The following is a 27,378-nucleotide window of genomic DNA, read 5'->3' on the forward strand; positions in this document are numbered from 1 at the left end:
TGTAAGGGGTGGTGCTCATTTTTGTTTCAAGTCCATTGAACTAGTGGTGTCTGAAAACATTTCCGCAGTCATGTGGCCAGCATGATGTCATGGAGAACTGTTACATTCCCACCAAAGTGGTACCTGTTTATCTACTTGCACTTGCATGGTTTTGAACTGCTAGGTTGAGAGGAGCTGGGGTGGGGATAGGAGCTCACCCTGCCTCATGGTGCTTGGGTCTCCTCACTTGGGCTGCTGGATTTCCAGCTGACAAGCCCAGCATCTTAACCACCGAGCCACCACTCCACCTTGAATAAGGAATAAGAGCAAATTCAATCTGAATAATTTTGTTTATCGTTACTCTTAATCCCAAAGCATCCTACTTCCACCCCCACAAAAGCTCAGACTGTTGTTCTTTGCAGCCCAAAGTACTATAGTATTTTCCTTTATACATCTCTTCAGCTCTTTTGTGAATGTGTTTATTACTGTCTCATAGTCTTAAGAAACAAATTCACTTTCCGCAGCGTTTGAAAAGTTGCTCATTAAAGAGAGATAATTAAAGGATAAGAAAACACCATGCCAACTCTAGGTTTTTCTATCAATCACCTCCTTTGAGATTATTCAGATTCAATCGTCTATAATTGTGTTTGTTAAAAAGAATAATACTTTGTGACTATCTTAATTATAAATGAACATAACAACTGTGTTTAAGTATGCTCTCCATGTTACTTTAATCACACTTGGCATATTGCATATGATCCAATCCATATGGAAACAATCTCAAATTAGTCTGTTTCTAGGCATGCAGTGTATGTGAAGTGATGTATCTCACATGTTATGGACTATAAGGTCAAAAACAATCCATTATCGGGATACTCTTAAAGCACGAAGCTTTAATTAGTCTCCTGTGTATTTACTTTCAACCTCCCCCCCACACACAATTCTTGCCATATTACTAGGTACAAACTCTAGATTTGTCTGCAGATGTTGTCACTGATTTAGGTATAGGAGGTGAGGCCAACATTACTCATTTATGTTGTTTTGCTTTGCTGAAGGACTATGGAAAATCAAAGAGCCCCTGCCATTGAGGTGTCTTCATTATGTGAAGGATATATTCAAACCGACAGTCTTGAGCGGTCTCATATTGCTGTCTTATGATCATTTACTGCAGTTCTTATCTAGATCTTGTGACATGTTCTCTGTATACTTCCTTTTATTTGGCATAAGATGCTGTGCATAAGATACCAGGGGCATATTTCAAATGGTTGTCTAGCAATCAGCATTTGGGACCCTCCCTCCCTTCCTTCCTTCCTTCCTTCCTTCCTTCCTTCCTTCCTTCCTTCCTTCCTTCCTTCCTCCCTCCCTCCCTCCCTCCCTCCCTCCCTCCCTCCCTCCCTCCCTCCTCCCTGTCTTTCTTTCTTGCTTGCTCTTGCTCTTTCTTTCTTTCTTTCTTTCTTTCTTTCTTCTTTCTTTTCAGCCTTCCATCCTTCCAAGGTCAGTAAAATGAGGACCCAGATTGTTGGGGGCCATATGCTGACTCAGTAATCCACTTAGCAAAGGCTGTACAGCACTGTGAAGTGATATAGAAGTTTAAGTCCTATTGCTATTGCTATTGCTATTGCTTTCTTTCTTTCTTTCTTTCTTTCTTTCTTTCTTTCTTTCTTTCTTTCTTTCTTTCTTTCTCTCTCTCTCTCTCTCTCTTTCTTTCTTTCTTTCTCTCTTTCTTTCTTTTTTCTTTCTTTCTTTCTTGCCTGCCTGTCTTCCTTCCTTCTTTCTTTCCTTCCTTCCTTCTTTCTTTCTTCACAGTTATTATTAAAAAGAGTAAAAAGTTACCTTTAAAATATTAATATATAAAAACCACAAGGCAGAGTAAAGAGTGACCTGAAATGTCGGTCCTTCACAGAAGGCCAACCCTGATTCCATAGGGCAAAAACAGACGCCAGAACATTTTGTAGGGTCATTACATGTGAATGTGAGTAGAGTTTGCACATGTCTGTGCAACATGCCTCCTATTGATTACACCCGTATTTTTCAAACTTGGCCATTTGAAGATTTGTGGACATGAACTCCCAGAATACCCTGTGGTTGGCTGGGGAATTCTGGGAGCTGAAGTCCACACATTTTCAAGTAACCAGGTTTAAGAAACACTGGGTTACACTGTTACTTTTTCATTCATTCTTTCTTTCTCAGTGGTTCCCTTTTTTCCTTCTGTTCTGACCTATGCAGATTAGGTAATTTATCTATCTCATTCTCTCTCCATAATAGAAGAGAACAGGGATGAAATCCAGCAGGTTCTGACAGGTTCTGGAGAACTGGTAGTGGAAATTTTGAGCAGTTCGAAGAACCGGCAAATACCACCTCTGGCTGACCCCAGAGTGAGGAGGGAATGGGGATTTTGCAATATCCTTCCCCCAGGAGTGGGGAGGGAATGGGGATTTTGCAATATCCTTCCCCCAGGAGTGGGGAGGGAATGGGGATTTTTTTTTTTTATTTGATTTATATGCCGCCCTTCTCCGGAGACTCAGGGCGGCTTACAGTGCGTTAAGCAATAGTCTTCATACTTTTTGTATATTTATACAAAGTCAGCTTATTGCCCCCACAAACTGGGTCCTCAATTTACCTACCTTAGAAAGGATGGAAGGCTGAGTCAACCTTGAACCTGGTGAGATTCGATCTTACTTTAATTGCAGACAGCTGGTGTTAAATTACAGTGCTTCTGTCTGTTGAGCTAAACCAGGCTCCTTTTTGCAGTATCTATTTACTGCAGTATTTTGCAGTATCCTTCCCCTGGAGTGAGGAGGGAATGGGGATTTTGCAGTATCCTTCCCCTGGAGTAGGGAGGGAATGGGGATTTTGCAGTATCCTTCCCCTGCCATGTCCACCAAGCCACGCCCACCAAGCCACACCACACCCATCAAGCCACAGAACCAGTAGTAAAAAAAATTGGATTTCACCACTGGAAGAGAATATATGTCAGGATTTTAGCTGTACTTCAACATAAACACCAATGATTTTCCTATTACCATGACATTTCCTTAAGTAACATAAATAAATCTTACTGGGTTTTTTTTTTTTCTGCAAGAACCAGTCTGTAAAAATACTTTCATACAAAAGTTATACTCATAACTTTAGGGTTTCTCTCTCCCCCTATATCCTTTTTCCTTATTTACAGCTGGGATCAACAAAGAGTACAGATCTGAATTAGGGGGGAAAAATCCTCGCAAAGAAATGCATCATTCAACACCTAACAGGGCTGAGACTGCATTCATTTATTTATTACTTTTCCATGCAGTTATGGCTCAGGAGATTCGGCTGATCAAAACTGGTTGAGTTAGAAATAGTGACTTGTACATACACAGCAGGAGATACACAAGCGTGTCTGCATCTCCTCTCTCCCAACTTTTAGAAGAATCATTTAATACATAGGTATAACATGATAGTGAGCCCAAATAACCTCTGTCCTGTATGTTGCTTTCTTCTTACGAATAGATACTGGCAGAAATTAATTCACCGAGTCACCCTTGAAATTTCATCTTCCAACAGGTGTTGTGTGTGTGTGTGTGTGTGTGTGTGTATGTTTTACATAAAACTGAGAGGAGCTGCTTGGCAAGGCAATCAATACAGGTGCCATCAATTGCTGGAGGGCTCTAGGGTAAACTTTGTGGTTCAGAAGCAGGTGTTGTACATACTCAACTTCCTGTTTATATTATAAACACCAGCTCTCAAAGACAAGGGGAAGCTGGCTTATCTTCTCGGTGATGTGATGCGTAGAGGCAGCAAAGGAAGTGTGAAAGGTATTTGGAGGTAGGCTACTTAGGAAGGCAGTTGGGTGAAAAACAGTATGAACGAACAAATGGAGAGATCCTGAAGAAAGGAATCTCCAAATCTCTCCTTTACAGGTGCAACTGTAAATTTATATCCCATCTCATTAAGAAAAGTAAGCAACAGCACAATACAATGATTTCTGGCACTGTTTCTTCTAAGGGTAGCATTGCTTCTGAAAGGACATTTCTACAGTCCTCCTAAGCCAGTGGTGGAGAATCATTTAGGCTTGACATGTCAAACATTCAGTAAATGCCTGACTTGACTCTGGTTCTCTCTGTCTCTCGGTGTCTCTGTCTCTGTCTCTGTCTCTGTCTCTGTCTCTGTCTCTGTCTCTCTGTCTTTCTCTCTGTGTGTGTGTGTCTCTCTGTGTGTGTGTCTCTCTGTGTGTCTCTCTCTGTCTGTCTGTCTCTCTCTCTTACACACACATCAAGCAAATGAGACTTTAACCCTAGCGCCACCATTGTCACTCAAAAAAGCTCCTACATGCTGTTCCCCAAATTATATGAGCCTTGAGGAATGGTGTGATTGAGCCTGTGGCTTGATGTTCTCCAGGATCTGGTACATATCACTTACCTTCAGGTAGCATTCTTTTTTTATTGACAGGCCCTATGTCTGACCTGATTCAGCTTTGGTTCTCACAAGGCCTTCATTCTTGAAGAAACTTCAGAGAATGTTCTTGGACCACACTTGAAATACTGCATCTAATTTTGGTCACCACAATATAAAAAAGATGTTGAGACTCTGGAAAGAGTACAGAGAAGAGCAGCACAGATGATTGGGGAGCTGATGGCTAAAACCTATGAAGAACCTTTACAGGAATTGGGTATGTCTAGTCTAGTGAAAAGAAGGACTAGGGGTGACATGATAGCAGTGTTCCAATATTTGAAGGGCTACCACAAAGAAGAGTGGGGTCAATCTATTTTCCAAAGCACCAGAAGGAAGACAAGAAGCAATGGATGGAAATTTAACAATGAGAGAAGCAATCTAGAACTAAGGAGAAATTTCCTAACAGTAAGAACAATCAACCAATGGAACAGTTGCCTTCAGAAATTGTGGGTGCTCCATCATTGGAGGTTTTTAAGAAGGGATTGGACAACCAATTGTTGAAAATGGTATAGGGGCTCCTGCTTGAGCAGGGGGTTGGACTGAAAGATCTCCAAGGTCCCTTCCAACTCTGTTATTCTTCTGAAGACTCTAAAAACTGTGCAAAAGCACATCCCATTCTTGTGTGATTTTAGGAGGTTACAGAGACCACGGAAGAGAACAGTCCTCTCAATCAACTTCCAGAAGGTCTGGAGGTCGCATGATAGCATACCACATTCTCAGACAGCCTCCTCAGCCTTTGAAAATTGTGCAAGAATGGGGCATGCTTTCAAGAATAATTGGTTTTGGTGTTGGTGAATGTTGGTGAATGTGGCATGTCTTCTTGAATATGTGTGTCATAGGTTTTCCATCACCATCGTAAGCTCATGAATGTTACTGAACAGGTAGATGACAAAGCCAGGAGCATTTGCCCATTTCTAGTTGGTGTACATTGGCTTGTTGAACAACTTAGCAATTGTACTTGGTACAAAAAGCAGCAGCCCACATGCTCACTCACACTAGAGTGCATGAACATATTTTACCTATGCTGGGGGTCCTATCTTGGATGCCAATTATACTGGCTGTAAGTAAGAGTCTTAGTTTCAACCTATAATGGTCTATATACAGCTAAGCATCAAGGTACCTGTAGGGCTGTCTCCTTAAACCAGAATTCAGCCATCCAATATGAGCAACTTGGTATTAGTGGGAGTCTTCCACTACTCAGAGATCAGAGGACAAAGAATAAAAGAATTTTTATAAAATATGATGCCCATATTATGTAAAAATTTCCCACCAGAGATCAGGTTTGCCCTGACTCTGTTAGTCTTCCAGAAGCAGTTTCAAATTAAGCCTATTCAGAGGTAGCCCCACAACAATTTTTTTTTTTTTTTTTTTGGCTTTTAATTTATATGCCGCCCTTCTCCGGATACTCAGGGCGGCTTACAATGCGTTAAGCAATAGCCTTCATACTTTTGTATATTTATACAAAGTCAGCTTATTGCCCCCACAATCTGGGTCCTCATTTCACCTACCTTTGAAAGGATGGAAGGCTGAGTCGACCTTGAGCCTGGTGAGATTTGAACTTGCAGTAATTGCAAGCAGCAGATGTTAATCTGTTAATAACAGTGCTTTAGTCCACTGTACTACAGGCTTTATGTGCGATAGTTTTAAGATAATGTTAAGAATTTGTTTTGATTGCATTTATTGTCATTTATTCCCGTATTGTAGATATTTTACTCTGCAAACCATCCCGAGTTGCATGACTGAGATAGCCTAACAAGCAAATAGCAACAAATATTAGGCAGCTGCAGGAGGAGACAAGCATAGGGAAGAATCTAATTTTCAGATTTCTTGGTTTTTACTTTAATGTGATAGAATCAATCATACAGAAACTTTTGACCCATTCAGAATTTTGTCACTGTGCCAGAGTGCAAATTCGCATTCTAAGAAATTGGATCAGGCCATTTTTATAATTAGTGTTTTTGTGTTTATGGAAGGCAAAGATTTCCTCATGGCCAAAGAGGTGGCCTACAAATTACATTATTCAAAATATTTCAAAATGTTTTGTACACTGCGTACAAATGCATATTCAGAACTCAATTCCATGAATTTGGTAGGCCTTGTTTTTAAGCAGGCGGTAGGTTTTCATCCTTGTTGAGAATGTCTGCAGTTGTTGCCTCAGTAATTGTAATGGCAAAAACATAACCTAGGATGCTTTGTTTTGCATTTGATCTTGGCTTGGTTTCTTGAAAAGCTGTATGATGTGTAACTGTACAGTGTTGGTCCCTGAATTCCTTTCAGTCAACGATTCCCATTTTTCTCTCTATTTACTGCATTTCCTGGCACATAACAGGTAAGAGAAGAAGATGCTCACTGTAATTTAAAGCTCCCCGGTAACTGAATGTGGCTGCTTTTTTGTTTGATTTCTCCTCCTGTCTGTAGCATTTGATAAATCAGGCCTTGTTAACAAACTGCAATCAATGCAGAAGGGACAAGAATGGAAATGAGAAGCAAGGAACTTAGTGAGATATTTTATTAGCATTATCCCCGATCAACAATCACCCTTTCTCTTGTTCAATGGTGTATTATTTGATCATTGTATCCATGCCACGCTATTAATGATCCTTTTTTTTCCCTTTCTTCTTCCGTGGCCCATGGATCATTTGTTTCTCTACGAATGTGAGGTGTTGCTAAAGAACTCTATAGATTTCACATTTTAGTTCCGTCTACACATTACAGCAAATGGCAGTTGATTAGGATTTTCTATAGATCATTACCAATTGTTTTCCACCTTGCAGATGGCATCATTACAAGAAATCTATCACCGCCCAGAAAGCCCATCCAGCTTCTTGTTTAGGTGTGATTTATTACACTCGCCGTGGAAATGTTGTTAGTGAACATTGGAGAAGCAATGGATATATTGAGAAATTTCAATGTATCCTCATGTTCTAGGTGGTGCTGACAGTCAGCGATCCATCTATTTGACACTTACCTTGTTAACATTTTGATCAGATGGCAAATTTGTCATTTTTCATGGTAACGAGTTTGTGCAAAAAAAAAAAATGCCAATAGATGAGGAATTTAAAAGGGGGGGCTCTCTTTGCGCTCCCCCCCTTATGTAATTGGTAATCTTTCAGGAAAGTGAAATAATTGTTTTACAAAACGCTATCAACTAAAAATGCACCAATATGAGGGAAGATCAATTTCTCTTAAAATGGAATAATCTAGTTTTGCCATTGCTGGCAGTTTGATTAACAGACAAAACCTACACAAAATTGACAAAGAATGGCCAGGCTCTCATATAAATGTGTATCTGCAGTTTTAAGGATCATGCCTTGGGGTGGGGTGGGGGGGGGGTACAATGGAAGTGGTTGTAATTGGTGAAGGTGATAATTTGGCCAACCCTTTGTTTACTGATTAAGTATGTGAGAAGTTTTATATCCAAATATATTCTATTCGTTATACTGTTTCCATCTTCCCTTAAAATATTAACACAATGGTTTGAGAATCCACATATCAAAGGATAAGGTCTGCAACCACAGAGTTAGTTAAATTAAGTCTCCCAGAGGAACCACATCAGCGGTGGGTTTCAGATTATGTTACTACCAGTTCGCCGTGCACACTTGCTTCATGCGCATGCATGCCCAGTTCATGTGCGTGCACGCCCGGTTCGTGTGTGCACGCACCCTGTTCACACACATGCCTGCCTTCCGCGCATGCGCTTTGCTCGCACAATCACCTTCCGCACTTGCGTCCAGCCTAAAAAACATGCCTAAATAGGATGGCATAGAGCTGGGGGGGGGGCGGGGGGGTGGGGGGGCGGGCCCACCCACGATTTCCGCTACCGGTTCGAGCGAACCGGTCCAAACCAAATGAATACCACCTCTAAACCACATGTTCACAAGAATAAACATACCTAAACACAAACACACACACACACACACACCCTCAAGTGTCATCCTAGAATTAACATGTAGACGCTTCAAGCTCCCCCTATAAAAATCTGCTGCTGTACCCCATTTCTCTGCAGCCTTCCCTCTCCTAAAAGCAAACTGTTTTGCTTTTAGGAATAAATATTTCTTCTTTCTTCACAGCTGTCTGGATCTCATTTTTATTTATACTTGTGCAACCCCGGCTCGAATTGGAACCCCAAATTATTCTTCTGACAAGTGTTACTAAACAGCATCAAGTATTATGCTCCGGCCTCCAATGAGAACATGAGGCATTGTGAATGCTTGTTTCGAGTAATATGAAAGACTGGATAAGGGATGCCACAAAATCACTGCTATAACAGCTAGACTATCACAAAGTGAACAAACAAACAAATCCGAGTAGAACAGGAAGCCTTGAAGTGTCAGACAAGAGGATACAGCAAGTCCATTCTTTCTCTGGTTCCCTGTACAGGTAGTCCTCGATTTACGACCACAATTGAGCCCAAAATTTCTGCTGGTAAGTGAGACCTTTGTGAAGTGAGTTTGGCTCCATTTTACAACCTTTCTTGCCACAGTTGTTAAGTGGATCACTGCAATTGTTAAGTTGCTAAGTGAATCTGGCTTTCCCATTGTTTTTGCTTGTGAGATCGCAAAAAATGATCCTGGGACACTGCAACCGTCATAAATATGAGTCAGTTGTCAAGCATCCAAGTTTTGATCATGTCACCATTGGGATACTGCAGTCGTCATAAGTGTGAAAAATGGTCATAAGTCAGTTTTTTCAGTGGTTTTATAACTTCGAACGGTCACTAAATGAATTGTTGTAAGTTGAGGACTACCTGTATATACCATTCTGCTGGCAACACAACTGAATATACCTCATTTCCAACATCCATCTGAGAGTTGTGTGTGAGCTAAGCTTCAATTCTCAGGGTTTTTCCCATTTTGCTACATATATTATAAAACACTGCATGAAAACTGCAGACGTGGGAGTAGGTATTATGTTTATTGATTCTGTGGAACATTTCATGGAACCTGGATCCTTGTAAGCTTAACATATATTTATAAATGGTTAATGTAGCTGTGTGTACAATCACACGAAGATGGCTTCCTGCAGTGTTTTCTCTGGATAAATAGACATTGGTAAAACATCACGCCACAAGAATCTTAATGCAGCCATGCTTGCTTTACTTCTCTTTTTAATGGACATTTGTAATATCAATGAAGAATTTCTAATGTGAACAAAGGCTCCAAACTGCACTTAAGAAGGATAGCAATAGCACTTAAGACTTATATACCGATTCACAGTGCTTTACAGCCCTCTCTAAGTGGTTTACAGAGCAGGATATCGCCCCCAACAATCTGGGTCCTCATTTTGCCCACCTCAGAAGGATGGAAGGCTGAGTCAACCTTGAGCCAATGAGATTTGAACCACCGAACTGCTGGCAGCCGGTTCTTCTATCTATCTATCTATCTATCTATCTATCTATCTATCTATCTATCTATCTATCTATCTATCTATCTAATATAACTTATATGCCGCCCTATCTCCATAGGACTCAGGCGGCTCACAACAATTAAAACAAACCAATAAAAACATAAAATACATACATAAACAAATATTAAAACCCGTTAAAATAATCTAAAACCCCCTCAGTCCAGGCTAGGTGCCGCGAACAGCCATGTTTTTAATTCGCGGCGGAAGGTGCGGAGGTCAGGAGCCAGCCAGAGCCCCAGGGGGAGTTGATTCCAAAGGGTGGGCACGCTCACAGAGAAAGCTTGACCCCTGGGGGCCGCCAGCCAACATTGTCTAGCTGATGGTACCCGGAGCAGGCCCTCCCTGTGGGAACACACCGGGCGATGGGAAGCTGTTGCTGGTTGCAGATGGTCTACCAAGTATCCTGGGCCTAAGCCATGTAGAGCTTTATAGGTCATTACCAGCACCTTGAATCTCACCCGGAGCGCAACCGGCAACCAATGCAAGCCGCGCAGGAGAGATGTTACATGGGAGTATCGGGATTCTCCCATCACAACCCACGCGGCTGCATTCTGTACCAGCTGAAGCCTCTAGCTACTTCTTTCTTTCACACACTTATTTTGTGAATGAAGGCCTTAGGTGGGGCATTGATGCAAACAGAGGTCCTGGGCAGGGCGCAAAGCAAGACAGCTTAAAAGAAGGCCTAGGCTAGTTGTCAACCCTGGAGCCATTTTGGAGCATCTTCAGGGCTGCCACAGTAGGGCTGGCTAGAGCTATGGGAATGGGAGGAGTGGGAGATAGAGATAGCTGGGGACTTGTAGCCAAAATAAAATTCTTTCTCCTGGGAACCAAGGACATTCTCACCAGGTGCTGGGGAGGCGTGGACTGAAACCAACTGGAGTTTGGACAGTGACCGGATTGGACCATGTGATGGACATGTGGACTGGGGGAAGGAACTTTGACTTTTAATTTGGGTAGGGAAAACCACGGGACTTTCAGAGTCGGGTTTTCACCAGATGTGCCAATATGACAGTACCTAATAAATTTGAACTTTGAGGAGCACCTTGGCCCCAGAGCTTTGTCTGTTACTTGGAACCCTGACACCAGTACAATAGTAGTGTACAGTGAGTTGGGTTCAGCAACAGGCAGGGAAGCCAGTGGCAGTGCGTAGGTGGGCAGACAAAAGGGCAGAGATGGGGGGGGGGGAGATGGATAGGAGAGAAGAAGAGGCAAAGGAGGCAGACCCTTACCTTACTGAGACATGGTGCTTGAAGCTACTGCTAGTCTAAAAAGTAGAAGTATAGGCAATATCATCTGTAACAGACTAACAGAGTTGGAAGTAACCTTGGAGGTCTTCTAGCTCAACCCCCTGCTCAAACAGGAGATCCTATACCAGTTCAGACAAGTGGCTGTCCAGTCTCTTCTTAAAAGCCTCCGGTGTTGGAGCACCCATAACTTTTGGCTGGTTGTTGTAACTGTCAGGAAGTTTCTCCTTAGTTCTAGTTCTTGCTTAGTTCTTAGTTCTTGCTTCTCTCCTTGATTAGTTTCCATCCATTGTTTCTTGTCTTGCCTTCAGGTGCTTTGGAACATAGGTTGACTCCCCTTCTTCTTTATAGCGGCCCCTCAAATATTGGGATGCTGCTATCACGTACACATGTGCTTGCTTCTTCATCAGCTGCACGGTTGGTAGTTGGATTCCAGTTGCAGTTCAAGGTGCTGGCTATCATCTATAAAGCCCTGCATGGCAAAGTCCTGTTTACTTGAGGGACCAACTGTTTCTATGTGTTTCCATTTCCTGTTCAGAGAGATCAGTAGATACACTCCAGGTCCCATCAGTTAAGCAGTGTCAGCTTATGGGACCTAGGGAGCATAACTTCTCAATGATGGCACCTGGACTTGGAATAATACTGCCCAAAGATCTGTATTGCTCTCACCTCTTTCACCTTTCTGCAAACTGCAAAAGATCTGGTTGTTCTTCCAGATCTTGGATTGGGATGGTAGTTGAGTCTCTTTTGTTTTGTTTTTGTTTAGCTGTTTTAATTTATTAGCTCTGTCTTCCAGTTCTTTTGTCTTCCAAGTGTTGTGTTCCCCTTCACTTAAGATCCTTACATAAAGGTTGGCTAACCCTTGTGCAAAACATTTTGGTGAATTCAGCATCAAGAAAAGAGTAGCATTCAATGACCACTGATGTCATTTCCAATTATATGAGTTTGTGATATTGTGATGAGAATACAGTAGGTCCTAGATTTTTACAGTTCATCCATTTCTTTTTCTTTTAAAATCTGCAATTTTTTTGTCCTCATACTCCATAATAAATTTGGCAAATATTCAGTCTCATGACTTCAGAATGGGCAGGGAAGGGGAGTAATTTTTTGGGGATGTGGGGGGGAATAGAAGCTGTCCTATATGAGCTTATATTCTTCCTTAAGAAAGATAAGGCAATTCCTATCTTGCAAAAATCGTTGAAAGGGGAACAATCCCCAGGAAGTCATTGAATAGACAACTAATAGATACTTTTGGTGGTTGACCTTCAAGATCAACCCAGGATGTAGATAATTTCAGGTCTTGGTGGTATTTCAAAGATAAAAGTTTCCTAACTTTCACTCTGAAACTCTGGACAATGGCTTCTTACAAAACAATACCAGACTCCTTCACCTTCTGTTACTGCTGGAATATCTGCTATTATCTCTGAGGAAGAGAAGATAGTTTCTCTTTTGGAACAGAGGGGGAGCAAAAAAAAAAAAAAAACCCTTCACAATGCAATATCTTGGTCAGATTTCACAGAGAAATGAAAATAATGAAAGGCTGATACTCTAGTAACTAAAGTTTTAGGTAAGAGGGGACAAGTTGCGATTATTGTTATGCAATGAAGAATGAAAAAGAGTTAAGATGATGATGATGATATGATGATAATGATGATGAAGATTATGATGATCCTTCATCAGAATAACTGGGTTTAGGAGCCACTGTGGTGCAGTGGTTAGAGTGCAGTACTGCAGGCTACTTCTGCTGATCACCGGCTGCCTGCAATTTGGCAGTTCAAATCTCACCAGGCTCAAGGTTGACTCAGCCTTCCAGCCTTCCGAGATGGGTAAAATGAGTTCCAAATTGTTGGGGGCAATGATGCTGATTCTGTAAACCGCTTAGAGAGGGCTGTAAAAGCACTGTGAAGTGGTATATAAGTCTAAGTGCTATTGTTAAGTGCTATTTATCCCAGGGGTATAGATGAAATTCTGAGATTTCAATGTTTTGAAAGGCATAACAATACCATGACTGGTATAACAACGGGTTTCTTTTTCCATAAGCAGTCAACCTTGACCTATAAGGCCCAATATTTTGTAATTTTTTTCCAATTGTTTTTCCTCAATCCTTGCACCATCCAAATAGCAACATCAATGAACCAGGCTTTCTTATTTTCAATGACTGTTTATATCATGCATCTTATGAACAAGATACCTGTCTCTTTGGATCTTAATACCTTCAAATCCAAACCTTTGGCAGTTTCAATTGAAGCTGCTTGTAATAGAGGTGTAAAATTTGGTTGCACCCACTGATCAAATATTCAATTGTTTCACATCCTTTTTACTACAAAAGTACCGTTTGCTATTGCTTGTTAGATGTGAAATTTTCACCTTCGTGCAATTAGATGGCAAAACTTGTTCTTGAGCCACTAAAATAAAACCTTCAGTTTCTTTCTTTAACACCCCTGTTCTTACTCAACTCTGTGGGTTGTTTAATCAGCTTTTCCTTCCAAATCCTTCAAGTATTGACCATGCTTTGGCTTGTTCTTCCAATTAAAAAAATCAGTTTTCAACTGTTTCTTTTCCATAATTCTAAATTTGTTAAATCTGTAATGTTTTGCTTAATAATAAGAATTATTATTGGTTAATCTTTAGTGAGATTCACAGCCTTTGAGGCTAGTCAGCAGCTCGAGTCCTAACCAAGGACCTAGGAACTGTTAAGGTATTGTCGGAGGATGTAAGCCGTTCCGAGTAAGGTGGTTTTTGTAGAGTCAAAATGTTCAAGTCCAGTAAATTTAGAATTTCTAAATAGCGGGGTAGCCCTTTGGGTATTGCTCCAAGGGCTCCAATTACAATCGGGACAACACACAATTTCTTTTTCCACAGTCACTCAACTTCAATTTGCAAGTCCCGGTACTTTGTGATTTTTTTCTTGCTGCTTATCTTCAATCCGTGCATCACCAGGTATTGCAATGTCAATGAACCATACTTTTTTCTTTTCAACTATTGTTATGTCAGGTGTGTTGTGGACCAAGTGCCTGTCAGTCTGAATCCTGAAGTCCCACAAGATCTTGAGTTTCTCATTCTCTAAAACTTTCTCAACCTGATGTTCCCAGTGGTTTTTGCTATACTCAAATCCAAACTTTTGGCACAATTTCCAGTGAATGATCTTAGCAACGCGATCATGGCGCTGTAGGTAGTCAGTTTGTGAAATTTTGCTGCACCCACTGATTAGGTGGTCGACTGTCTCATCTTTCTCATTGCAGAGGCGGCATTTGCTGTTGGTGGTAACATGTTGAATTTTTGCCTTCATGAAGTTTGTGGCTAGGGCTTGTTCTTGAGCTGCCAAAATAAAGCTTTCTGTTTCTTTTTTCAGTACTCCTGATCTTAACCAGTTCCAAGTTAGTTTCTGGTCAGCTTTGCCTTCAATACTTTTCAGGTATTGGCCATGCAGAGCTTTGCTTTTCCAATTTTCAGCTGCTCAATTACTTCTTTCTTATATTCTGCTTTTGTTTTAGTTGTCTTTAAAAGGCCTCCTTTATTTACTTCCTTAATCATTGGTTCTTCACTTTTCTGGATGTAATCATTCAAGCTGCGTTTTTCTTCTTCCACAGTTTGTTTTACTTGTAGGAGTCCTCGACCACCCTCTGCTCTTGGTAACATCACTTTGGTCAACATCACTTTTAGGGTGCAGAGCATGATTCATTGTCATAAGCTTCCTTGTTTTCCTGTCCAGATTGTCTAACTCCATCTGGGTCCAGTCAATTATTCCTGCAGAGTATCGAATCACAGGTATAGCCCAGGTATTTATGGCTTTTATGATGTTTCCTCCACTCAGTTTGGATATTAATATCTTACAAATTCATCGAATGTACTTGGCTAAAGTTAATTCCTTGACTATTATGCATTAAGTCAGAGGCCTCTAATATCCCCAAGTACTTGTAGCCTTCTTCTGATTTTACTGCCTTTATCATTTCTTCATTCTCTAGTTCTATTCCATCCTCTTCTATGATCTTGCCTGCTTTGGTTGCCATTGTTGTTGTGATGATGATGATGATGATGATGATCTGGAACTTAATCTCCTTGTTATTCCATTCATCATTAATTCCAATTGCCATTGGGTACATTATTATACTAATTTATAAGACTGGACACCCTTTTTTTTTACCAGATATGACAGAGTAATATAATATTCTTTTCTTCTTTGGGTGGCCCGCAACTGTTTCTTTTGACCTTTCTGATATTTTGAAAAAACAAAGATCAACCCCAGCTTCTATATTCCAATCTGTGACTTCTGTAGTGGCATATTGCTTGCTGTTGGCCTAGAAGAGAAACAAAAATAGATATAATAAATAAAGGTTATTTCAGATATATTATACTTGGCATTTTAGAAAACCATATTCATATCCCTTCAGCTTCTTGGTTACTATTCTGCATTTGTTAAGTTGCCATGACAAAAATCTCAGCCTTGGCAATTGCAATATTTTTCTCGCATATATTTTACTACTTATACAAGTTCACTTGGAGAAGAACCAAAATTCAAAATGCACTTGAACCAAGGAGCTAGAATTGCATAATGATCCTATGCATGTTGTCCTCGACTTACAACCATCCATTTAACAACCATTCAAAGTTATGGTTGTGTTACAAAATGTGAGTCATGGCTAGTTCTCATACTTACAACTATTACAATGTGATCACGTGTTCAAAATTCAGCCACTTGGCAACCAACATGTCTGTATAAGAGTTGTAATGTCCTGGAGTCACATGAACACCTTTTATAACCTTCCCAGGACAATCAAAATCAATGGGAGAAGCCAGATTCGCTCAATGTCTCCCCTAGTCCGTCTCTTCACTAGACTAGCCATGCCCAGTTCCTGCAACCATTCTTCATATGTTTTAGTCTCCAGTCCCCTAATCATCCTGGTTGCTCTCCTCTGTACTTTTTCTAGAGTCTCAACATCTTTTTTATAGTGTGGTGACCAATACTGGATGCAGTATTCTAGGTGTGGTCTTACTAAGGCTTTATAGAGTGGTATTAGGACCTCACTTGATCTTGACTGTAACCCTCTGTTAATGCAATTTAGGAAGCCCACACTCCAATGGTAAAATCCAATGTTTTTTACTACCGGTTCTGTAGGCGTGGCTTGGTAGACCTGGTGTGGCTTGGTGGGCATGGCAAAGGAAGGAAGGATACTGCAAAATTCCCATTCCCACCCCACTCCATGGGAAGGATACTGCAAAATCTCCATTCCCACCCCACTCCAGGGGAAGGATACTGCAAAATCCCCATTCCCTCCCCATTTCTGGGGAAAGGATATTGCAAAATCTCCATTCTGATCCTACTCCAGGGGAAGGATACTGCAAAATACCCATTCCCTCCCCATTCCTGGGGGAAGGATACTGCAAAATCTCCGTTCCCACCCCACTCCAGGGGAAGGATACTGCAAAATCTCCATTCCCTCCCCACTCCTGGGGGAAGGATACTGCAAAATCTCCATTCCCATCCCACTCCAGGGGAAGGATACTGCAAAAACCCTATTCCCTCCCCACTTCAGGGGAAGGGTACTGCAAAATCTCCATTCCCATCCCACTCCAGGGGAAGGATACTGCAAAATCTCCATTCCCACCCCACTCCAGGGGAAGGATACTGCAAAAACCTCATTCCCTTCCCACTCCTGGGGGAAGGATACTGCAAAATCTCCATTCCCACCCCACTCTGGGGCCCGCTAGAGGTGGTACTTGCCGGTTCTCTGAACTGCTCAAAATTTCCGTTACCGGTTCTCCAGAACCCGTCAGAACCTGCTGGATTTCACCCCTGCTCTGTGAACTGTGATCTGCCTTTCCTCTCTTCCTGCATACCAAAGATTCCAATTTCTTTGTCTCTTTGCTCCCTGGTTAGGAGCCCCCCACCTCCTTTCCTGCAACTCTGGACTACATTCCAGCACAAATATCTACATAAAAGTCCAGGAGGAAATAATCTGGAGCAGGGGGTCCACAAAAAAATCACAAATGTCAAAGCGATGGTTGTGACAGCACAATAGAACACCCACTCCCTTTTTATGTGCGTTTTTCAACTTCTCCTGCTGACTTTTCCAGAGTCCCCATGGATGCCTTGGATCAGGAGATCTGGAATGAGTCCTACCAGGAATTTAACCCAGACTCATTTTACTACTCTGAGATGAACTTTCCATGCCTTCCTGCTGTGTTGAAGGACTGACATCCCTGCTGACTTTCAAAAAGGCCTTGAAATGCATATTTTTGTGTTTTATTTCTAATTAAATTTCTGTCTTCAATTTTATCTTGGGGTGTAACGCTGGTTGTCTGTTTCTATCATAAATTTCCTGGAGATTCCAGCAGCATACAAAGTAAATAAATAAATAGGGCTCATATTCCACTAGAAACAGATACTTAAAGCCATAAATCACCTGAATATTATAATTTGTGAGGGGAAGGAAAGAAAAGTATCCACCCATGAAGCTCAAAAAAGTCCCATTATTATTGGCAGTGTAGAAGATGGCACCCTTCCTTTGTAAATACACATAATATCAAAACCCATACAAAAGGGGCTGGCCTTGAATCACACTGCCAAGACTGTAATCTTCAATTGTTGATGCTGTAGGAAAGTGAGGCAAAAAGAAGAATTATTAACCACCTGGGCGAAGACAAATACTTTAAAATGGCATCAAAAGTTCAGAAGACCCAGCAACAGCCAATAGTATCCAATAGAGGGGAGGGGAGGGGAGGGGAAGGAACTCAGATTAATTAAAGCAGGGTCACAACAAGGCCCACAAACCCAAATGGGGTGGAACGTACTTTTGTCAATCTGACAAAGAGCTGCAAGATCCTGCAGGTAGAAGTAGCAATAGCACTTAGACTTACATAATGCCTTTTTTTGGTGGTTTACAATGTCAGCATTATTTGCATGTTGCCCCGAACAATCTGGGTCCTCATTTTATCAACCTTGGAAAGATGGCAGGCTGAGTCAGGATTGAACTCCAGGCTGTGGGGCAGAGTTTGCTTGCAATACTGCTTTTTTACCGCTGCTTTTTAACCAGAATTCCTGACATCAGTTGTAGCAAAAGAGAGAACTTGTTTCAATGGCAAATACTTGACAAATAAACACATACATACATACATACATACATACATACATACATACATACATACTCGCAGTATGTCTTAGCCAGGTTCTTCCTACGTAAACCAAGATTTTTATGCAGCCCTAGTTCAGTGAAATCCCAATCCACTAGTTTCTAGGCTTTTTTTTCCAGCAGCCAGCAAGCTCCCTGCTGCCCAAAGTCTCCCAATGGGCAGCAGGGATCTTGCTGGCTGCCTGAAAAAAGCCTAGAAACTAGTGGATTGGGATTTCACTGAACTAGGGCTGCATAAAAATCTTGGTTTACGTAGGAAGAATCTGGCTAAAGAGAAATACACATAAAGACTATGAAAAGAAAAGAAAACATATATACATATATACATACACACATACATGCATACATATATACATGTGTGTATGTATCATGTGTCATCAAGTCTTTTTTGACTTCTAGTGACCATATAGTTTTTTTCCCCCATCACAATCTATCCCTAAACTGTTCTTTCAAGTCTTGCAATGCTTCCTTCATTGCCATTGTAAGTGAATCCATCCACCTTGCTGTTGGTTGTCCACTACTTCTCTTTCCTTCCATCTTTACAAAGCATATATTTGAGAAACTCCACTATTAGATTCCTTCTACAATGCATTCTTACAATTAAAAGTCTGTAAAGATTTTCAGTTATCCAGGTCATGGTAGTCCCAAAGGTGCTTTTTCAGGAGGCAACTTGTTTTTTCTTTGGAAGATGTTTCGCTTCTCATCCAAGAAGCTTCTTCAGCTCTGACAGGATAGTGGTTTGGAGCTTGGATGAGAAGCAAAACGTCTTCCAAAGAAAAAAAAACAAGGAAGTCCAGTTGCCTCCTGAAAAAGCACCTTTGGGGCATTCTTATAATTGCATAGCTGAATTAAAAGGATGATAGAGTGACCTCTCATTTAGCAATTTTGTGGTATATTTAGCAATCCCATGGCTTGTATTCTACATCCACAGTGGGTTGCAATCCCTAGCTGACCTTGGCTGTTCTTAGAAAAGCTGAAGTAAGACTAGACCTGGTCAATACTTGAGTGAAAAACCACAGGAAACTTCAGTGTTGTGTAATCAATACACATTCTGAGGAAAGCTAAACTATATGGATATGCCCATGTTTGCTAACAGGATCCAGGATCCACATGAGGGAGTATTAATTAATTAATTAATTAATTAATTAATTCATTCATTCATTCCTTCAGCTTTCAGTGCATTTGGCTTCATTGCACCTAGAAAGCTTAGTTATAAGTGCGTTAAAATAGATACGGAATTGAATTGCAATTGAGAGCAGGTTCTGAATTCCCTTATGCATTCAGATAGGCTACAGTCGCATATTTTGGCATAGAACTTGGGAGATAATGGAAGCTGGCAGCAGCTGATTTGAATAGGATTTCTGTTTGGTGCAAAGCCTGAAGCTTGATGGTGGAAAGTCACAAGCAAACAGAGATGTGGATTGCTTTCTAAGCAATGGAACCCTGTCCCTGCCTACGCAGCCCTTGCGGTTCCACTTGAGATGTTAACGGCATTAGCATAATAGGATCACAGAGGGGGGAAAAAAGAGTAGTCTTCTGGGGTAACACAGTTTGCTTTTTTCTTTTGCCTTCTCCAGGGGCTACGAACTCTATATAATACAAATTGAATCACTGCCCACGTCTCTGAGTGGTTGTCAAGCATCATGCTGCTAAACTGACTCCTTTTGCCAAGAAAAATCCATGCTTCTCTCCACTTCTATTATTCTTCACATAATCCTGTTGATATGGTAGCTCTCCACAGTTACATTTTCCTTTCCTTTCCTTTCCTTTCCTTTCCTTTCCTTTCCTTTCCTTTCCTTTCCTTTCCTTTCCTTTCCTTTCCTTTCCTTTCCTTTCCTTTCCCTTCCCCCTTCTCTTTCCTTTCCCTTCCCCCTTTCCTTTCCTTCCCTTTCCTTCCCTTTCCCTTTCCCTCTCCCTTTCCTTTTCCCCTCTCCTTTTCGCCCACTTCCCTCTCTCCTCTTCCCTTTCCTTCATCTTACTTCATTTCTTCCTCCCTCTCTCTCTTCTCCCCTCTTCCATCTTCCTTTCCTTCATCTTCTTCCCTCCCTCCCTCTTTCCCTCCCTCCCTCCCTTCCTTACCAACATAGAATTAACTTTGTTTTGGCTAGGACTGTTCTAAGTCATTAAATATATTGTTTTGGAAAACATTATGAATTAGCTTTGCGCTACAGTTCTCATCATACACAACAGTCAAAGATACTGTGCCTAACGCCAAAGCAATACTCAGAGATGAATCACATTAGGTAAGCTTCATGCTATCTTGCAGGGTTGTTGTAAATTCAAAAGAGGACAACCACCTATTTCAGCTCCTTGGAAAAAAGAAGAGTATAATAAGTGATGTTTCCCATGTTTTCAAAGTTGTTCTCTGCACTGTGTGAATGAAAGTTTAATTTATCTCATTGAGATAATAGAGCAAAATATGTCTGATGGGCTTGCAAAGTTTGGGTGTTATTTTCTCTATCTGTCAACCTGGAGTACATAGATTTATGCCACCTCAGGAGTTTTTACTGGTCTTTCTGGTTTAGGGATATGAATGAAGGCTATGAAACCTATAGAACCTGTCTGTCTTCCAACCTTTCTCCTGTTGAAGAAAAAATGGCCAGCCCCATTATTGTTAAACAAGCAAACCATGTCAACCACAACAAAGGGGAAAGGAACTAGAGATTTAAAAAAGAACCAGGTCTGAAGTTTTTTTTTTTCTAGATGCCAGCATTGTAATGTACATATCTTAGCCAATATCAAGTTTATAAATTTGTTTGAATTATGTTGTTAAAGAGATAATCAAATACTCAGCTTTATATATTTTTTTAGTTTTGTTTTATCTCACCTTTGTAAGAAACTCAAGGTGGCAAGCATACCTAATACTCAGTAGTGGGTTTCAATTTTGGCCGCTACCGATTCACCTGACCCAGCATTGCTAATATTCCTTCCTCCTCCACAATAACTCTGTGAGATGGGCTGAGAGAGAAAGAGTGACTGGCCATAGTCACCTAGCTGGTTTTCATGCCTAAGGTAGGACTGGAACTCACAATCTCCTGGTTTCTTGGCTAGCACCTTAAATGCTACACCAAACTGGCTCTTTCCCAGGTGTTGCCATCTGCCCCTGCAGACAGATCCACTAGTGGTTCCCCATGTGGGGCTCACACCCCACAGGGGGGCAATTTGATTTTTAATGGGGGCAATTTGGAACCTTGTTTAAACCAAGTTAAAGGCCTTTTAGGCTTCCTCCGCATGAATAGGAGTTAACTTTTTGAATAGTAAGAATTATATGTCACGGGGGGGGGGGCAGTCAGGATTTTAGAGAGGTTTAGGTGGGGCATGGCCAAAAAAAGGTTGGGAACCACTGCACTAGCCATTACTAACAAGCTTCAGTTGATTGGTTGATTGATTGTTTGATTGATTATGTGCCATTGAGTGATATTGACTTTTAGCAATCTCATAGATTGACATTCTCTGTGACAATTTGTCCTTAACCTGATCTTTTAGCTCTTCCAATTGTGCCCTTTATTGCTGGTCGTCTTCCTCTTCTCTTTCCTTTCACCTTTCCAATTCTAGACTTCTCTGGAGAGCTGGGTCTTCACATAACATATCTCAAGTAGGATAATTTGAGGATGATCATTTATGCCCCAGGTGAGAACTCTGGGTTGAATTGAACTCTGGTTTGTTGGTTTTCTTAATTCTCCCCAATATTGTCACAAATCTTCTGTGTTTCCAGAGCTCAAAAACATCAGTACTCTTCCTATCCTGTTTCTTCAAAATGCAACTTTCACTTCCATAGTGGGTCATGCAGAATACTGTTGTTTGCCCAGTTCTGCTCTTTGTAGGCATTGACACATCATGGCATCTAAATACGTTTTTGAAAGACTTCTTGGCTATTCTACCAAGTTCTATTCTGAGTCATATTCCTATACTGTTGATGGTTGATCTGAAAAAGGCTACAGTAACTACAATTTTAATATCTTCATTATCAATTCTAGGGCAAGTTGTAGTTATACGTCTGGCCTTTTCTAAGTTTCACTTTAGCCTCATGTTTTCACTGTGCTACTTGTAGATATTTTGCATTTTTAGCTATTAGAGTAGTGTCATCAGCATAATGCCGTTATTGATATATAGTTTAAAACAGGGGTGTCACACTCAAGGCTTCCGGGCTGAATCTGGCCTGTGGGGGTGCTTGGAACTTGCCTGCAGGCCCATTCTGGAAACAGTGAAGGACCAGCCTGTGGTGCCTCTGCAAGGTTGGGAGTGCCACACACCCCTCTTTGCTTTGTTTTCGCTGGCAGAGGGCTGCAGGAGGCCATCATAGCCGAAAACGGAGCCTTGACGCGTGACATTAAGCTGGCCACGCCCTCTTGCCATGCTCCCCCAATTTGATGTGGCCCTCGATCCGGTAGCGATGGCGGCGGATGGTTCGGAGAACCAGTAGCAAAAATCCCTGCCTCCCCTCCCCCATGCCCAGCTGAGTCGTATGACCATCAGAGGCTTTTTTTTTTTTTTACTTTTAAAAGCATTTTTTCTACAACCTCTTGGCCCAAGAGGTGGTAAAAAAAATGCTTTGAAAAGTCTCTGATGATCCCAGCTGAGATGCCTGATCGGCAGAGAGGCTTTTCAAAGCATTAGAAAAAATGCTTTGAAAAGTTTAAAAAAAAAAAAAGTTGGCCACGCCCACCCAGTCACATTACCCCACCACCACCAAGCCACGCCCACAGAACCAGTAGTAACAGATTTTACATTTCACCTCTGGTTTGACATCCCTGGTTTAAAACTACTCTCATCTTCTTCCAGACCAGTTTCTCTTAAAACTTATTCAACATATAGATGGAAAGAAGCTTCAATAGAGGAAGCTTCTTCCTTTAATTGATGGTGTACATAAAATTGGATAAAATAGTTTGTTTTCCACAATGCTTGCAACTCATTTCCAGTACAATAGTCCTTGATTTACAGCTGTGATTGAGTTGCAGAATTATGGTTGTAAGTCATGCTGGTTGTTAAGCAGATCACCATGTGCCTGTACCCAATTTTACAATCTTTTTTTAGATTGGATATTAAGCAAGCACCATGGTTGTTCGCGAACCTCTGCACAGGTTAATTGCATCTTTGTAGTTGCTATCTTGTCTTCTTCCACCAAGCCCTGAACATCCCTGTGCATCCAGGCATGAAGAGGGAATCCAATTCAGATCTCCCCCTCCAAATGTGAACTGCTTTCCACCATCAGAAAGTAGATCCCATATTTTATAACTTCCAGGAAAGCTTACCTGAAAATTAGACAGGAGGAGGAAGAGAAGGAGAAGGAGAAGGAGAAGGAGGAGGAGGAGGAGGAGGAGGAGGAGGAGGAGGAGGAGGAGGAGGAGGAGGAGGAGGAGGAGGAGGAGGAGGAGGAGGAGAAGAAGAAGAAGAAGAAGAAGAAGAAGAAGAAGAAGAAGAAGAAGAAGAAGAAGAAGAAGAAGAAGAAGAAGAAGAAGAAGAAGAAGAAGAAGAAGAAGAAGAAGAAGAATGGATAGGCTGAAATGCTTTTCAATGCCTTTGCTGATAAATTACAAGGATTCAAAAATATTTTTAAAAGACAAAAAAAGAAGAATGCCCCCTCCTTTTTGCTTTAGAATTTAATTTCCTGTTATATAAGCAGGAAATTCTCTTTCTTTCTCTGGTTTCAAGATTACACGTTGTTATTAATTCCTTGCTACTACACGGTGTTTTGATGATTTTGTTGAAATTACCATTTTTAATCTGTAAATGAGAATGTATTTGGAAATTAACAAGAGTGAGACAGGTGCTGTAGAAATATAAAGGAAAGGGCTGCTGCACTTATGAACCTTTATCCATGAGTAATTATCCTGTTATGTTAAAGTAGCTCTCCAGAATATTAAAATAATTAGGACCAACCATCTCAGCTTTGCTTTCTTCAGATCCTCTAATTGGCTCAGGGTGTTAACTAATTAAACATATTTATATTGTGGGCTTGCTAAAGAAAAGGATGAAGCACTTGTAATTACTGGAATTTGGTGAAATCACATATTTTCTGCAGAGAATAAACATGTAGATTATAGCATTTGAGATGGGCTAATAGCTGGAAACAGTCACGTTAGCATAGCATATTGGCACATCAATCCAGAGAAGACAGTAACGCTCTCAATGGCTGATTTGGCTCCTGGTTTAAATGTGTTTGTTTTTTTAATGGAATTGTTTTGTTTTGTTTTTGCTAATGAGCTAAATGTCCGATCTATCTTGGACATTAGACTAAGGCTAGTACAAGTCCCTGGGATATTTTGCTTAGAACCATAGCATTGGAAAGGGTCACTTTTCCCACTTCCCAATTTGTGTAATCAATCTTTCTGACACACACAATAAAAAATGTTAATATTAAAGAGAGGTCATATAGAAATTTGCATTTTGGCTGAAAGAAAAAATGCAGATATGGTTACATTTATTGGACAGGAAGAGTGGGGAACATGGAATTGATTTATTTATTAAATTTATATACCGCCCATCTCAATGTTAACTCAAAACAGCTTACAATAGCAATAGCACTTAGACTTATATATGGGGTGAAATGCTACCAGTTGGCTCTGGTTCGGGTGAATTGGTAGTGATAAAAACTACCGGTTCTAGCGAACCGGTAGTAAAAAAAACTACCGGTTCCTCCGAACCGATATTTCCGACAATCAGCTGTGCCTCGGGGTTTAGCTTTGCTAGAAAGCAGGAAATCCTGCTTTCTAGCTAAGCTAAATCGCACGGCACAGCTGATGCCCCCCCCCCACTGTTCTACTTACTTTCACAAGCCTCCTTTTGGTGTGTACTATGAATGCGCGCATGTAGCCCGCACTTGGCGCACAGCGTGCATGTGCATGTGTAGCCAGCGAACCAGTAGCAAACCAGTTCAGATTTCACCACTGCTTATATTCCACTTAACAGTGCCTTACAGCACCCTCTAAGCAGTTTATAGAGTCAGCATATTGCCCCCAACAATGTGGGTCCTCAAAACAGCAAAAGCTTCTTGTTCCTCTGTTCTATGCCTTCTGCCAATGGAAGGACTATCACTGGACTCACCCCTTTCTGTTATGATTGTTCTCAATTTTTCAATTGTTTTACTCCTTTTTTTATATACATAAAGTTTGAAATCACCATCTTCATAGCGTTATCCCCGTAAGGACAGGGCCTGCTTTTCTGGACCCTCAAACACCATCTTGCATGATCAAACATGCAAAGTCATGTTGACGGAGATGGTTGTAGATCCATTGGTTGCAACAACAACCACAACAACAACCTGACCGACTGGCTTGTCACCTGGGCCTGGCATCACTTTGGTCTGTGTTCAGCTCAGCACCACCCTGACAGGTGGGCAGTATCCAGTGGCATCACTAGGAGGAGAAGATCTCACCATCTTACTAAAATTTCTAATACAGAATAAAAATTAACGAGAAGTGCTATTTTATAGACAGCAGCTCTGGGGATATTGCTAATAGTGGGACAAATAAATATTGTAAGTATGAGTAACAAAAAAAAATACTGTTAGCAATAAGTTTAGATCTTGAAGAAGCCAATTAGAATTCTTATGTAATTAAAAGAAAAAAAAATCTCTACCTGGTTTGGTTATACTACATGTAAATGGGCAGAAGTAGCTGTTCATGTGGACTGCTGTATTTGTGTTGCAGTTTGTTATAATCTTTTAATATCAAGAATTGTGTTTGAAGAAAAGAATGATGCATAACATATTTAAAGATAGATAGATAGATAGATAGATAGATAGATAGATAGATAGATAGATAGATATAGATATAGATATAGATATAGATATAGATAGATACAAGGGATGCGGTGGTTCAGTGGCTAAGATGCTGAGCTTGTCGATCGAAAGGTCGGCAGTTCAGCAGTTCGAATCCCTAGTGCTGCGTAACGGGATGAGCTCCTGTTACTGGTCCCAGCTTCTGCCAAACTAACAGTTCGAAAGCACGTTAAAAATGCAGGTAGAAAAATAGGGACCAATAGGGAAGGTAACAGCATTCTGCGTGCCTTTGGTGTTTAGTCATGCCGGCCACATGACCATGGAGACATCTTCGGATAGTGTTGGCTCTTCGGCTTTGAAACGGAGATGAGCACCACCCCCTAGAGTCGGGAACAATTAGCACATATGTGCAAGAGGAACCTTTACCTTTACCTAGATGCACTGGGAGCTGCTAGGGAGAAACTGTTTCAGCCCTCTTCTTGCCACTTAAACTTTCCAAGCTCTGCGGATAGTGCTGGCTCTTCGGCTTTGAAACAGAGATGAGCACCGCCCCCTAGAGTAGGGAACGACTAGCACATATGTGCGAACCTTTACCTTTACCTATAGGTAGATAGATAGATTCACATTTTTAAAAAATATTTTGAGGTGTTTGCTTAGGCATCTAAATGTATTTGAACATACATGCAAAGATCTGGCACCCCTGATCCAATTTTATGTTTCATTAAATCCCTAAGTCAGCAACAACTAACACAACTTCTGTGTGACAGAAAGTTAAAATGATATCTTTTTGCAAATGTGAATATTTCTTTTTATGTGCAGTTATTGACAGACTCAAAATAAAAAGACAGGAAATATGATAATGTAGTTGCATGGACGCATACCCTTTCAATCAATAATTTTAATGGTTCTTTGACAGAAACAACAGTTTGCAAACATGTTCAATGAGCCTTTCTATTCTTGGTTTTAGATTTTCCCCACTATTTTTTGAAGATCTCTTCTACTCTACTACTACTACTACTACTATTTTGTTTAGTTGTTTGTTTGTTTATTTGTTCGTTTGTTCATTTGTTCATTCATTCATTCATTCAACCTCCCAACTCCCAAGAAGTTACTCTGGGTATTCTGTTAGCAATAGCAATTGCACTTAGTCTAATAGCACTTAGACTTATATACCGCGTCATAGTGCTTTACAGCCATCTCCAAGTGGTTTACAGAGTCAGCCTATTGCCCCCAACAATCTGTGTCCTCACTTACTGACTTCAGAAAGGTGGAAGGCTGAGTCAACCTTGAGCCAGTCAAGATTGAACTGCTGGCAGTGAGCAGAGCCAGCCTATAATACTGCATTCTAACCACTGTGCCACTTAGACTGTTAAAATAATATAAAAATAATAAACATGTCAAAAACAGTCATATTAAAAACATGCACACATGAGATTTTATCAGCAATAGTGCCACTTTAAAGTCTTAC

At 40.9% G+C, this 27,378-nt stretch overlaps 1 protein-coding gene and 1 non-coding gene across 4 annotated transcripts in view; one reads left to right on the top strand and one right to left on the bottom strand.

Annotated features, from left to right (window-relative positions):
* The window catches only part of FHIT (fragile histidine triad diadenosine triphosphatase), a 1,529,913-nt gene that overhangs the window by 1,358,130 nt on the left and 144,405 nt on the right, over positions 1-27,378 (top strand). The gene's annotated exons all lie outside the window — the stretch shown is intronic.
* LOC148115565 (small nucleolar RNA SNORD17) lies at positions 18,257-18,431 on the bottom strand. Its single transcript, XR_015732844.1, has one exon. It is a non-coding gene; the product is annotated as a small nucleolar RNA SNORD17 (small nucleolar RNA).

The sequence above is a fragment of the Pantherophis guttatus genome, chromosome 2 (assembly GCF_059756535.1).
Source record: "Pantherophis guttatus breed Tessera chromosome 2, ASM5975653v1, whole genome shotgun sequence".
In the NCBI taxonomy this organism is placed as follows: Eukaryota; Metazoa; Chordata; class Lepidosauria; order Squamata; family Colubridae; genus Pantherophis; species Pantherophis guttatus.